General features: G+C 34.6%; 1 long non-coding RNA gene across 1 annotated transcript; it reads right to left on the reverse strand.

Moving 5' to 3' along the window:
- Window positions 1–6707: 6707 nt before the first annotated feature.
- LOC149612607 (uncharacterized) lies at window positions 6708–7235 on the reverse strand. Its single transcript, XR_016376376.1, has 3 exons — window positions 7220–7235; window positions 6900–7163; window positions 6708–6841 (listed from the first exon to the last, which is right to left on the reverse strand). It is a non-coding gene; the product is annotated as an uncharacterized LOC149612607 (long non-coding RNA).
- Window positions 7236–15561: the final 8326 nt, after the last annotated feature.

A 15561-nucleotide genomic window follows, 5' to 3' on the forward strand; every position in this document is an offset into this window, starting at 1 on the left:
TTTTAGTTTCAAAAATGTATTAATGTAACTGCCGAAAAAACCAGGATCTTTATCCTTGATATAGGTGTACCTTTCGGGGTAATGGTGAACCTCGAAGATTTCCAATATAACGTAACCGGTTTCGACCGCCATGTATATTTCTGGGGTGGGCCAAATCCCTTCGAAAGCTCGCTCGGAGTCGTTATGCGCGCAGGCTGTTTGTATATCGTTTTCCACGCAAGTACGACACAAAGCGAAAAATAGTTTTTTTCTGGTTCGAATTGGTAATGCCGGTATGTAAGCGTCTTTCGGAGCTAATATTTTACAAGACATTACCCCAAAGTAATGATTCAAATCGAATGAAAAATCTCTCGTAATAATCTCCGGGTGATTTTTAGGATAGTCTCTGTTTTTACATACAAAGGGGTACAAACTACAAACATCGTAATATAGAATTTTTTCGTTTGGTTTGGTTTTATGATACAGCCTGAAGCATTCAGTACGACCACCGTATAATGCCGATCTTGGTCCTATCGGATCTCGAAAGTGTAACGAATCGCAAAACTTTCTTACCTCGATTCTGTTTTTCAACATTTCGTCAAACTCGCAACTCCATATTCTAACATATTCAGCGTTCGGTGCGTTACACATGATATCATCATCTCGATCCAGAGTTCTCTCGTATAAATTTTTAAACGTATCTTGCAATAACGGATTCCATTCGCCTCCTTTCGTATGTTTCGGACATCCGTGAATAAAATCTCCGTCAAATTGAAATATTATTTCGGGTTGAGAAGAATAACCATCTACCGGGTATCGTCCAATCTTCTTTTCCCCTTCCAACGAGAGAACCGATTGAATTTTTATTCCGCGTTCTTTTTCTTCCCACGCCAACCATTTTAAAGCAGATTTGCTTTGATTGTAGTTATTCCTGTAGCCGATACACGGTACTACTCCGAGCGTAAATTCTTCCAAGTATTTATGAAGGAAAATATTCGTGCAGGCCCCCGCTATGGTTAAAGCGTTCATATTTAAAACATCGAAACCAGTTTCCTTCTCGAACAATTGTCTAAATTTATCCATACCCTGTTGTAAAACCTTAACATCCATGATAGTATAATATTCCAGTTCTTCGCGTAAATTATAGACCGATTGTCTCGATTTCGTAGCGTACCATTCGAGAAAATCTTTATAATCTTTTTCTTTCATATGTTCCGGTTGAAAATACTCTTTCGGCGGTAGTGGACCGACATAATCCAAAGTTTCTTCGGTGTGGAATATGTAAGGGAAAAATTCTTTTCTATTTTCGCCCAAAGAAAACGTCGCGGGGAACGATCTTAATGGTTGCGAGACGAAATTGAAAGAGTCGATAAATTTCATTTTTTGATTTTTCAAAAAAATGGCCAACATTTTGCTTCCGTCAAAAACAATATCCGGTATGATGTTCAATTTTAATAACCCACGAAGAATAAAGAACGAATCGAACCCTTTACTGTTATGGGCTAACAACGTAATATTTTCAAAAACCGGTTTAGTTGCTTTAAGCCGTTTTGTCGCGTGTTGGAAAACCATTTCTTTCGTCCGGAATAAATAATTTAGAAATTTATCGACGCAGTCGAACCCCCGAAATATCTCGTACTCGTAATTGTTCCCTTCATTTTCTTGCATAGCGCTTACGAGTAAGACAGGGACGTGTTCGTTATTTTTAACGATTGATTCGGTATCGAAATAACAATATCTGGTTTTTTCGTACGTTCTCGAAAGAGGCATAACGTAACAACGGTTCCTCTCGTGTACGCGTAAACAGTTTTTACATGGTTTCGAGCAAGAGTGTTTTTCTTTCAGTTCTAGTCCGCATTTTAAACACCTTTTAAAGTTATCGCACGTTCCGTTAGATATATGAAAATTCAAACATTCTTCTCCTTTAAAATAACGATGGCATTTTCGACATTTAACAGGTTTAATTAGTTTATCTTCGTGGAATACATTTAAAGTTCTACATCTACTACATTTAACTCGAGTTTCGCAAAAGTGATTATTCTTTTGATTAGTTCCGTGAAATACTTTTAAGCATTTAGAACAATAAGATATACCGCCAAACATTGTATGCAATTCCTTAACTACATGCACGTGATCATTAACTAACAATAGAAAAATTTGTTTTTCCTTGAAAGGTCCGACAAAATATTTTTCTAAATTATCAGCTCTGAATATAATAATTTGATATTCGTTTAAGTAAGTTTGAAAATTTTGAATATCTAATAAATTAACGGTATCCGGAGAAATATTACCGTTTTTATATAATTGCTCCGCTTTTTCTTTTTGGAGGGGGTGATTACATTTTTTTATCTTTCTAAAAAAATTAATTGACTCGTTCGTTGTTTGATACTTTTCATTCGTATTCTTTTCGAATCTCTTATCAGCCAAATAAATTCCTATCACCAAAGCTCTTCCAAAACATAAGTTATCGGTATTGTCAATGTAAATATAATTTGGACTCGTTTTTATAAACGTATCCAAAATTACTATATTTCTATTTTTTAATGATTTTGATCGACGTCCAACGGGTACGTCGCAATGTAAAAAAATAACGTCAAAAACTAAAGAGCTTTGTAAATGGAAATTTCGATTTGATTGCGCAACTTGACTTATAGCTCCTATTACTCTTTCAGCCGTTAATTCATTAATATTCATAAACCTTAAATTTATCGGACTATCCAACTCATCGGAACGAATACAAAATCTAACTCTATTATATCCTTGCTGGTTGCGTAATAATTCAAAGAGTATGGAATTAATTATACTAACAAACGTTTCGTTTACTTCGGTTAATTTAATACGTTCTAAATTTTTAAATTTAATTTTACATTCTACTTGATTACATTTGTATTTTCGAGATTTTTTATCTAATATTTTTTCGCAAGTATAAAATTGTTTAGGATTAGCTTTAACACTTAAATTTAGCGGTTCTTCATTTTCGGAATCGCTCGAACTACTCATCTTTAAATGAGTAAATTTAACAAACTGTTTAGAGTTTTATATATTTTTTTTTCGTTTTTCTTCTTTTTCTTTTAAATCGATTTCGAATCTGGCTTGTAACATGTGTGGGCAAGGTGCTAGTTGTTTTCTGGTGGGATGATTTTCCGGTCCCGAGTAGTCCCTTTCAATTTCCTCGAAAAAATTACGTCCAGCGATGGGAACGTTTCCACACCTCTTTCCTTCCCCAAGAATAAATCTGCATAACGGTTGTTCGTAGCCATGAACAGCCATTGGATGATTGTCGGCTCTCCATCCAGTCAAGGCGGTAAGGCAAGAAAAACAACGAACGGTTTTAGGGCTAATGCAATAAAAACCGCTGGCTGCCATGTCATCCACGCTAATACCTTCGACAGACCATATCTTGAACGTTGATAATCTGTTAACTTCGAGTCTCATATCCATCCCATCAACCACGTAATAATTGTCTTCTTTTTTATATTAAATAGTAGTGATAATTGATATATTGGGTATATAGTATATATAGATACGTTAATAGATATACGAGTAATTTCTGTTAAAAAACGAATAATTTTTCGTGATCTTGTCGGGATTATCGATGATATGCTTGGCGATCTTGTTCACGATAGATCGAATTTGTTTACATTCGACGCTATCTTTAGACGCGACAAATCTTAATCTTCTTCCATCGCATTGCCAAATATCTTTATTATCTCTATCTTTTATATCCTCGTACTTGTATATTTGAATATCGAAATAAAAATCGTCACGCGACGCTGGTAATGAAGTCACGTAACTAGCTAAACCTCGTTTAATATCGTATCGAGGGACAATGCCGGCTTTTTCGATAGTATTTTCCTCTTTAACGTTTTTAATTTGCTCAAAAATATCTATTTCCTCCTCATCATCTGATATATTAAGTTTTCGCTTACCGAGTGAAGATGCCATAACGAACGTCGAGTGAAGAACGAATGAAATATCCGAAAATCCCGAGAGTTTATATACACCGTCCCCTGCCGCCCCCGGGGGAGGGGGGTGACGCTTAATTATACGGTTAAAAATATTTTTTTCCCAGTAATAATTACGATAGGAATTCTCGTAGATAATTATAGCCTCTATAAAATTTTTTAAAAGTTAGAATTCTCGTGGATAATTATACGATACCTCTTGGTTATAAAATATATTTTGAATTCTCGTCGTTAATGATACTTAATGATACCTCTTGGTTATAAAATATATTTTGAATTCTCGTCGTTAATGATACTTAATGATACCTCTTGATTATAAAATATATTTTGAATTCTCGTCGTTAATGATACTTAATGATACCCTAGGTATATACAATGTAACAAAAATAATTGCTGGCTGCGGGTATACTTTTTAATGATGGGTAGATATACGATTTCAAACACCTGGATACCCCTAGGTTATCAAATATATTTTTTAAAAGTAATTTACCGAGAATTCTAGTCGTTAATTATACTTAATGATACTTTTAGGTTGTAAAATATATTTTTTGTATTACAATGTATCAAAAATAATTGCTTTTTTATCTGGCTGCGGGTATACTTTTTAATGATATTAGATATACGATTGGAACACCTGAATTCCCCTAGGTTACAAAATATATTTTTTAAATTACATTGTATCAAAAAAAATAATTGCTTTTTTATACGATGCACCTGGGTGTAATTACCGAGAAGTATTTTTTGCTTCGATTTGGGTGGAGTTTATGTAGAAGGCTAAAGACGCTTTCCAATACACGTCCTACACAGATGGAAAGCTTTAATTGGTATTTAATGGTTTTATAAAAAACGAAAAAGTGTGGGAATTTAAACAGGGATTTTTCGGAGGAAAGGTGCTCCGATCTTAAAATGGATGATATTTTTGGAAAAAGGTCGAAGGGTCAAAAAAAAAAAAATTCTCTCTCGTAGATAATTATACTTTCAAAAATCACGTGTGAATTCTCCCAAGGTTTTTATTTTCTCGTAATTATCAGGTATAAGAATTTCTATCGCTTAAGGGTAATATTATGGAATTTTTAAGTGGAGATATTTTACTATAAAAAGACCCCGAGTTTTTGTTAGGAAAGTCAATCGAAAGTAAATGTTTGAAACTGCACTGCTCGTTCCTGAATAAAAATACCCGTGATGTGTTGTGAGTAATACTATTTTTATAAAAATATGGCTATGTTTCGCGATTTGAACTTACACTTAACAAAAAGCGGTGTAACGGTAACTGTTTGTCCGCGGGGAAGAGACGTAGAACCAACAGTTATTGTTGAAAGTGGAAACTTTATTTTAATACCGTATAAAATATGGTACATCTTGAACAAACGTAAATCTGAATTCGCGGCCTGTATGCAGAAATCGTCAATTAAATTTTATCGTTGTCAGAACATCTATATATCTATTACGAGTTTGGGTCTTGTCTTTACGTATGACGAAAGCGTTCCAGTAACAATTAAACCCGAAGTATTTACGCTTATTATGCAAGACCCCGTAAACGGGTTTATTTCAACCCATATTAACTTTATTATAAATCAAAGAATTTTCATAAAAAATATGCTACTCACCTTTCGAATTCTTTTGGGTGATTTTGAAAAAAAACTATTGGATGTTAAACGCGAGTATAAAACTACCTTACACGCATTTTGCAGCACGTTAAATTTAACCGATCTGTTAAAATCTTTCGAAAATAATTTACGTAATCCTCAAAATATTCAATGTGTTTTAAGCATTCAACAAATGGTTTCGTACTGTTTAATTGAATTTTAAAAAATCTTTTTTAATCACTTGTAAATTACAATAATAAAAATATATGTTTTTTGAAAAAATGGTAAAAATATATTTAAACATTATAAAAATAGTGGTAAGCCCAATTCTTGGGCAAATCGCGTACTCCAATCGTCGTAATACCCGCGACAAGGAATAAAATAAATGGAGTGTCCACAATAGCAAAATAATTTTAAATAATAAACACAATTAACATTAGTACAATAGTAAGCGTCAACAATTCCATTAATAGCTAATACAGTATAGGATACAATATGATATTGCGACGAAAAACAGTTAGAGCAAGGCATGATTTCAGAAAAAGAACAGTTAAATCTACAAAATGTATATAACTATTAATTTTTTAAATTTATAGTAAAAATAGATTTTTTCGCTTACCGATAGATACTAGCCAATTCCATTTCATTTTGACGCGGAAAATCCAAAGTAGCCGGAGTTTGAGAACTATAGTATAAAAGACAAATCTTTAAAATCTATAAGAAACTACCAAGATAGAATAACGTACTAGTTTTCGGAAGCTTCTTCGTTATTGCTAGGGAGACCCATGTTTTTTAAAAGACTTTCTCGGATGAAGCGTTAAAAGAAAATGATAAAGTTTTCCCCGAGATATCTACTATTTCAAAAGAATTATTATTAGGCGTTGTCAAGGTTAACTACTTTTTTAAGAAATGTTTGGCACTACGGTTGTTTAAGAGAGGGGATTCTTATAGAGTGTTTAAGCTTAATATAAAAAGATAAGAGACAAGTTTCGTTATAATATATATATTTTTATTGTGAATTAATTTGAGATAATAATTTGTGAATTAATTTGAGATAATAATTTAGGTAAGCGTCTACGATCAATAAGAAAACAGAAATGAGAATTATTTAAAATATGAACAGGATAATATTTTTGATGATAGGAGAAGCAGATGAGATGTTGGTATAAAGGACACTCTCGAATAGGACAGAAGTAGAGCTTGTAGACAGTTGTACGTCGTTCCGGAACGCAGACAGTTTCCCTGATAGTGTAGTGGTTTGGAGTACGGCAATAACAATTAGGGCAGCGAGTAGGAATATCGTAGGTAGAACTATAAAAATAGGTTAAAATTAGTTTTTTATATACAATAAGACTCATCTCCAACTTACTTTAAGTCAATTTGTAGATCTTTTTCGTATAGGGGAAGTCGGTGTGATTTATATTTAGAAAGGAAATAGGTGTCTAGGAAAATGTTAATTGGATAGAAATTAGACTGATCCCAGGTAAGGCAGATGATAGTTCGGAAAAGAGGGCAATTAGGAGTAGCGCAAAAGTATAAAATATAGCGGGATTCAATAGTACGAAAAATGACATGAGAATTAAATTCGGTGGAAAAACAACAAGAACACAATGTAGGATAGGGATATTTAAGACTGTAAAAACATGTATTAGTTTATTAATTTTTAGATAATAATTTATTTTGCTTTACTTTAAATCAATTTGCATGCTTGGGTATTCTTGAATCATTGCGTTGTAAAGTTCTTCGCTTTCGCTGTTTTAAAAATTTCTTGTTAGGTATCTTACAATTCCTCAAACTTATTTAAAACCTTACGTTTCTTCATCCGAGGATGATTCGGTAGAGACCACATCGGGGTCGTCCGCTTCGGCGAACATATCAATACTCGCGATTAATTCGTTTATTTCCTCCTCCACCCCATCTGGGATATCATGCTCCTCGTGGATGATGATTGGTTCTACTTCCAATTCATCATCGAGATCCCAGAGTTGGGGTAAAGCGCTATATAAAATAGATCCGGTATTAAAAAATAATTTTAACTTGCTAGCTAAAATAACTTACAATTCCTCAACCGGTTGAGCAGCGTTTGAGTCAAAAGATTTTGCTGGACACATTTTTCTAGTAGTACTCTAGACTTTGAAGATATTTTCAAACTTAAAGTTTTTTGCGTTATGATGTGAAACTTTGAAATCCGTTCAGTTTATATATGAAATTTTCAAGGTTGTTAGCTTAAGAAGTCTAGTTAGGAATTTGTAATGAGCGTCGAGGTCATCCCTAGTTTTCTTTGAAAAAATATTTAACTGTTGGTTTTTTATGTATTAACGATTTTAAAGAAGGGTCCATATTAATGAGCGTCCCTATCGAAAAATATTTATCAGTCGTTTTAAGAAGGGTGCATATTATAAATGTATAATTTTAAAAGAGGCCCTCGCAACGTACGTGTTTCTTATAAGATATTATTACTTTTCACAGACTTGAATGAAAAACAATTTTCGGAATTAAATACCACAGGCCAAACTGAGTTACAGAGTGGTCAGGATCTAAACTGTCTTTTTTGTGAAAAAGACGATATTGCTAGTTTCTCATCTATTGGTGGTGAAATTCATTACTGCGTTAACAATAATTGTGAAAAATTTAAAAAAGCCATTTATAAACAATACGGTAAAGTTTTAATCACCAATATTGAAAACGCTTACGCGATTCTTGACAATAGTTTTTTTTGTATCAATTGTAACCAGTTTTGTTACAAAGCTCAACGCCAAGAAAAAGAGTGTTCATACTGGGACAGTGAAGAGGAACCAAACTATTATTTGTGTAGCTTCCCCAAAAAATGAGAGAAATTTATTCGTACAATTTTAATGAAAAAAATATTATTGAACATGATTGTAAAAATAACGTACCTCGGTTAGGGACGTTATGTCTAATCGAAATTGAAGACAATCGTCAGAAATTTGCGCGAAAGTATAAAATAACTCACACAGTGATTAGAAAACTCGTTTGTGAAGAAATTTTGAAAAACAAGCGGGAGAGTTATGTTGTAGAACTATCTTGGGTCACTTTCTGTACAGTTGACTCATTATGTCAAATCGATACGGTTGATTGTGGTATTTACATCCCTACAACGGAGTGTAAACTAGGTCGGATTCATAAGTACTATAACAAACAAAACTGGCGTTGTCAACATCGAAAAGAGGCGGCCTACGTTCTGGGATACGTTTGTCACGACAGTGAGGCTGTTCAAGCAGTAATTAACACGGCGATTGTTAAAATCATTTACGAATGCAACTCTACGCTGACGTATAAAAACCCATTTCGCAAGAATTACGCAACATCTAACAGCTTCAGCTCAAATTTCTTGAAGCTGTTATATATTAGTGTTGTAATCGATTCTTTACGGTTCGGCAATTACTCTAAATCATCCTTATCAAATACACTGTCTAGATTTAGGGATACATTTTTTAAGGTTCGATACTCTTTTTGTAAAACCGGGCACTTTCGTGACAATGTATCCATTGATAACGTGTCTGAAGTGATTTTTTCAAAGAATGCCACCAATAAATCTTACGAAGATTTTCAAAATGCCAATCCATCTTTCCTAGAACTTGAAGGTGAAGATTGGGATTGGTAATTATGCCTCAATTCGGGAGTTACGTTTTTAATCAAGCTCTTGGTATCCATGTTGATGTTGTGCCCGCAGTACCGCGACTGGGTACGTTATGTTTAATCACAATTGAGGATAATCGTGAAAAATTTGGTGGAAAGAAGAGAATTGCCAAGTACGCTATCGAACAGCTTGTGTGTCGGAAAATGTTAAAAAACGTGTATGAAAGCAGGGTCGTGCGTTTGAATTGGCCACACGCGTGGATAGAGTCGTGTCAAATCGATCCTAGAGATTGCGGTCGTCACGTTGTTACGACAGAATGTAAACTTGGTCGAATTCATAAATTCGATCCCAAAAAACAGTGGCGTTGTCAGCATTCGAATGAAGCAGCCTATATTTTCCAGTACGTGTGTCACGACAGTGATAGTGTTCAAGCAGTTATTAACACTGCTATAATCAAACTTTTATACGAACTAAACTCTCCTTTAATTGTAAAAAACCAATCGATTTTTGTTGGTAACTTTTCTCCTACTACTTTTTCAGTAGTATTTTTGAAATTTGCGTATTTATATTCTGCAATTACGGAATTGAACAAATTCAATTTTTCGTTTATGGACTTGACATTCACTTTTAAAAATTATAAAAGAAAGTTTGCTTTTCTCGTACACCGTCATCATCCGTTTAAAGGTGTTAGCGGTGTATTTTATAACCCGATGATTACAATGTTTAAAAATGACCACTTAACGTATTTCAACAACGACTTGGAAAAACTAGATAAAATCTTAAAACGTAATTTTCCAAATTTTTCGTTTTACTATCGAAGAATTTAACCCCAGAAAGAACACTGTCAATTATAATTTACGAGATAGTGACAAATAATTTTACCTTTTGGTGAAATAAAAATTCAAAAATGGAGAACGTTTTTGGTATTGAATCACGTAAAAATATAAATCATCGGTTTTCGAGTTACGTGTGTTACAAACCTATTAGTATTAAATCAGAAGGTGCAAACGCGATACCTCGATTAGGTACATTATGTTTGATCGAAATTGAGAACAATCGTATAAAGTTTGAAGGAAACAACCAAATATCAAAGCATGTTATTAATAAACTTGTACGTCGCGAAATGTTAAAAAACTTGTGGACCAACCACATTGTTAAAATATCTTACTATCGAAGTGTATCTCCCCGCTTACGAAATGGTGAATGGTTTGAATGGACCTCTATCAATACCCGAGATTGTGGACGCTACGTTTGTAGTTCGGCATGTAAACTAGGAAGTATACATAAATACGACCCTAATGAACTTGATCAATGTTATCGAGCAGCGTACGTTTTAGGGTATGTGTGTCACGATCAAGCGAGTGTTGAATCGGTATTAAATACTGCAATTATAAAACTTTTGTATGATTTCAACACTCGTTTGACTATAAAGAACAGACAATGCAATGACAACCCCCATATTAAATATATTATTACACCTGTTAGTTATACTGTTAATTTGTTAAAATTATTATATATTAGCGTAGTTATTGAAGAATTGCATAAATATAATCATTCTTTAATGGATTTAACTTTCACTTTCGAAAAATTTAAAAATAAATTTAGTCTCATTACAAGATCTCCATATCTTCCAAGTATTTTGGAAAATAGAAACTTGGGATTAGCGTATGACCCCACTTTTAATGTATTTTCAAAAGACGCTATTGATTATTATTATCATCAAGACTTGGAGCAGATGGAAAGACACTTTTTAAATTTATTTCCAAATTTTTGGAATATTTATCGCAGAATTTAATCGTGATGTAATCAATACAAATAAACATTGTTTTTTAAAAAATTTATTTCATCCTTTGATTTGTTTTTTACACCATTGACACAATCCTTTTTTAAAAAAATTCTGATCTAAAATAGGTAAGAGTACAGGATAAAAACCAAGAAGCGCTACTCCTGGGTTCATAGATAACATTCCACAAATAATTCCTACAGGTACAGTTATGGGAAGGATAAGTAATAATCCACCTAAACAGACATTTTCTTTTACAACCTGTAAAACACGCTGCGTACAACATCGATTATTACAATATTCTTCAGTCTTGGATTTGCTTGTAGTTGAAACGTATTTCTCCGTTGGTGGTACATCTCTACCTATCTCATCGATAGAACAATGTATAGGTATGTTGCATGTCGAAAACCCTTTCACAATTGGGCATTCCGGGGAATATTTCCGATGCTCCTCATTTACTTTATCATTAGCTTTCCAACTATGTATTGTTATATCGCAATAAAAACATTTAACGGCGTCGCCTTTCTTTAAATAATAAAAACCATGTTTCGCAAACTCTGACGGTCTTATATTACTAACGGGGTAATCTTTAAAAGTTTCGAGCCGTAGTTTTTCCCAGTTCATTATAGCTTTACGTTTTGTCCCGAACTAATATCATTTCAAACCCTGTTGCTGATATATCTTACAAATTTTACCTACGTCACAACACTACACGTGACTCACACGTGACTCGCATTTGATTGACAGGCGTGGGATTCTGAATTATGCAAATTATAATCATTTTCGGTTCATTTACATGTTTAAGGTCGGATCTCTGAATTATACAAATTTAGATCCTAATTTGCATAGTCAAAAGTGAGATTTCTGAATTATGCAAATTTGGATCATTGTTGGCTAATTTGCATGCCTAAAAGTGTGGTAACTTACTACTACCATCGGCATTGAGTAGAGCTAGGTCTCTCGAGAGACACTGAAAAATACCACTATTCCAACTGGAATCCTCTTTGTCCGTTGCGAAATACACGACCGCAAGAAGAATCTCAAACGCGCCACACCGAATTTCCAAATGCACAAAACACGACCGCACAAGCCGACAGGGGTAGGATCCGCGACCACGACACCCAAACCGCCCCTTTTTTGGCATCACAACGTCGATTAAGCCCAACCCAATGAAAGCCAGGTCAAGATTCAGGTACTTCATCGACACGGAAGTGCGTTTCCGCAACAGCAAAGACAGCAGGTCTTGGGGTAAAGTTCCGACCATAGTTCGCGTTTACGACCGCTTTGTACATTCAAGAAGGACAGTTTAAAACAACTCTTATTTACACGTGTTCTCCGGCGTTGATTCCTTCTCCCTCGCCAAGGTACTGTTGTGTTATCTGCTCATTAATAACACGACTGACTAAAACATAATAAGATTAACTTTATTAAGTGTTCGTCGTAACATATTTACAGCTCGGGCGATAACTAACTAGCCCCTCATTAGCTCGTATACTTATATAGGCCTGCACAATGTACAAGGTCCAATTCAATCACCTAAGACAATTCAGTTCAGTTCAGTATCTACATTATACAACATCCTTTCTCTTAATTAAGTTTTAACGTTAGTTCGTCTGCTAGATAAGACGTGCCTTCGTTTTGCTCCGTGATTTTATAGCTCTCCCGTAAGCCTAGGCCTAGGGCCTACCCGGCCTCGTAACTTTTGTTAGACAAAGTTTTTAAATTAAAAATATGGTGAAGCACTGTTTTTCGGAGTGCGAGTATAAAGGAGGAGGGGACAAATTTGGACCTATGGTATTTTGTGGATTTTGCTCAACCCGGTACCATATTCAATGTACTGAAACTAAAATTGTGCAAGGCTCATTTTGGATGTGCCCCGCATGTGTTGATGTTTTCAAAGAACTGAGAGACCAATATAGTAAACTCAACTCAAGTAAAGAATCAACTGAGACCTTAAAGAAAAACATGGACAAGAAAATGAAAACTATGACTGAAGATGTTACACAAGCATAAGAAAACGGAAGCCCTCATTACTGAGCTTGATGAAAAGATAGCTCTGCTCAAACAGAGCTACGAAGAACTCGAAGAGAAATTGCAGGAAACAAAGGAGAGCATTCTAACAGTTATCCAAAATGAAGTTACAGACTGTCACGGAAAGGTTGAAGAGTTACGGGATACAACTGATCAGTAGCGTCGCTAGGGTTTGAAATTTGGGGGGGGGCTAAATTTGGGCAAATTGGTTATTATAAGAACTTAATAAAAAATTGCATAATGGGGTCATTGGATAATGTGTAGACCTTAAAAACTATCCGTAAATTTGTGTCAATTTGAAATTATTCGTATTTTAAAGATATACAACCTTTTATTGATAAAGAGTACGGAACCAATTATGAAGGATTTTCACTCGTTTTAATATTATTTTTAGTTTTGGTTAGCTTTTAGTCCACACTAATGGGACTCCCTTCGAATGAACAGGAAACATATTACTTGCCTCCACCTTTGTTTTTCTCTTCAAAATTGTACTGTTTTATATTGAAATTCATCTCTGCAGAGATTAAACTTAACGAATCTATCATTATAATTTATTATATATTGCTACAGAATTTTAGGTTGCTAACAGCAATTTTTTGGTAGGGTTTACGGATTATTTTGGGGGGCTAAGTTTGAAATTTGGGGGGGGGCTAAAAGTATTCGAAAAATTGAAACCAAAATAAATGCACAATTATCAAGGCTACATGAAACCCCCCAAGTATCCCCGCACAAGATTTAAATAGACAAAGTAGAACTAAAACTAGAAGCCACAACAATACACTTGAACCTCGACTACTACATAGTGACGAGAACAGGAACGAGTCAACTTTTCGAATGAAACCATATACGGACCAAGACAACAAATAACGAACTCCCAACAAGGAATTAAAACCAGTAAACCAGCATTCGGACAAAGGAGGAATGTGCCAAATGCCAACCCTCCTCATAAAATAAAACAACGTCAACATGCATCAGATAATAGAGAAAATTTGTATACTGGAAGGATGCCTGCTGACAAGATCACTACATGCAAAATTAAAGCTTCAGAAAGGTACGAGGACTACTTAATAGGAAACTGCTCACAACAGGCAAGTGAAGAAATTATACTGCGACATCTACAGGAAAATAAAATAAATGTTACGGGGATAAGACAAACATATAATTCTAAACAGAAAGGCAGCACTACTAAATGCTATATATTACGATCTACTAGTAACTCAAATGAAATTTTAAACCCGAGCATATGGCCCTCGGGTGTGTCCTGTAGAGCTTTCACGAAGGATAAGCATAAGGGAAGCACGTATAAGACTTGGGGCATAAATGACAATGACATGCTAGTAAAATGGTCAAACTCACCAACCCTAACGTACATACTCTCAAACTGTGGACCAGAGACCTCTATTGAAGATGTAATCTACCATTTACAAGAAATAAATATTGATTCACCTAGAGTCAAACAAAGTGAAAATGGCAGTTTTTGGAAGACAGACTTTATGATAGAGTGCAGTAGCAGGCATGATAAAACAATGCTTAATCTTGAAAACTGGCCACACCCATTAGCAATCAGAAGAAATAATCGAGGAAGAGAAATCATACATGACCTCACCGAGATACTACAATCAAATGAAGTTTGACCAGCCGAAAGCAAGGAACAGAGAAACCTGAAGCTATCCACTAAATCCACAGGCCTAAAAATAGCGCATCTGAACATAAGAAGTCTGAAGTTTAAAGTTCATGAAATACAATACCTGCTCACACTATATAACATCGATATATTGGGACTCACTGAGACTTGGCTAACTGAAACCATACCTGATATTGTATGCAATATTTATGGAAATACTTTATGGAGGAATGATAGAGCAGGCAGAATTGGAGGGGGAGTATGTATATACTCCAAAACTGAATTACCAATTAATCAAATTACCATCCATGAGAATGAACGCCCTCTGGAATCCTCTCCTGAATCAATCTGGGCTGAAGTTAAATATAAAAACTCTAGTAACTTGTACGTTGGAATCATCTATTTACCCTTTCAAGCAAATATACAAGACACGTCAGATGATCTTAGGAAAATCATTGACTGTCTGCTACACAAATTGAATAATGAAATAATAATTTTAGGTGATACAAATTGCGATCTCCGACAAACTCCCCTTTCAGCTAAGACAAAGATACTTACAAAAGCTATGGCTGATTTTAAGCAAGTAATACAAGTCCCAACAAGAATAACTATGACGACGACAAGCCTAATAGACCATATATATACAAATTACCCATCAAGAACTGGCAATGTAACAGTGAAGGCCTGTGGTGTATCATGACCTTACCTGGCTAATTCGAAAGAAAAAGTGCCCAAAATTACAAAAGAAAATATGTAGTACTAGAAATTATAATAAAATTGATATGAACACATTTGTGAATGAGCTACAAGTGAAACTAAGGGAGATGGAAGAAGTATTGGACGATCCAGAAATGGGGCTGCATAGCCTATGCACGAATATCATCAAACATCTAGATAAATATGCCCCGCAAAGAAGAAATATGTTACAAAAATGAATGCCCCTTGGCTAAATTCAACTATCAAACACCAAATCCATCTTCGCGACAATTACA

Source organism: Phalangium opilio, unplaced genomic scaffold, assembly GCF_054372755.1.
Source record: "Phalangium opilio isolate 3A_F unplaced genomic scaffold, DU_Popi_V2 ptg000240l_1, whole genome shotgun sequence".
NCBI classification, from domain to species: Eukaryota; Metazoa; Arthropoda; class Arachnida; order Opiliones; family Phalangiidae; genus Phalangium; species Phalangium opilio.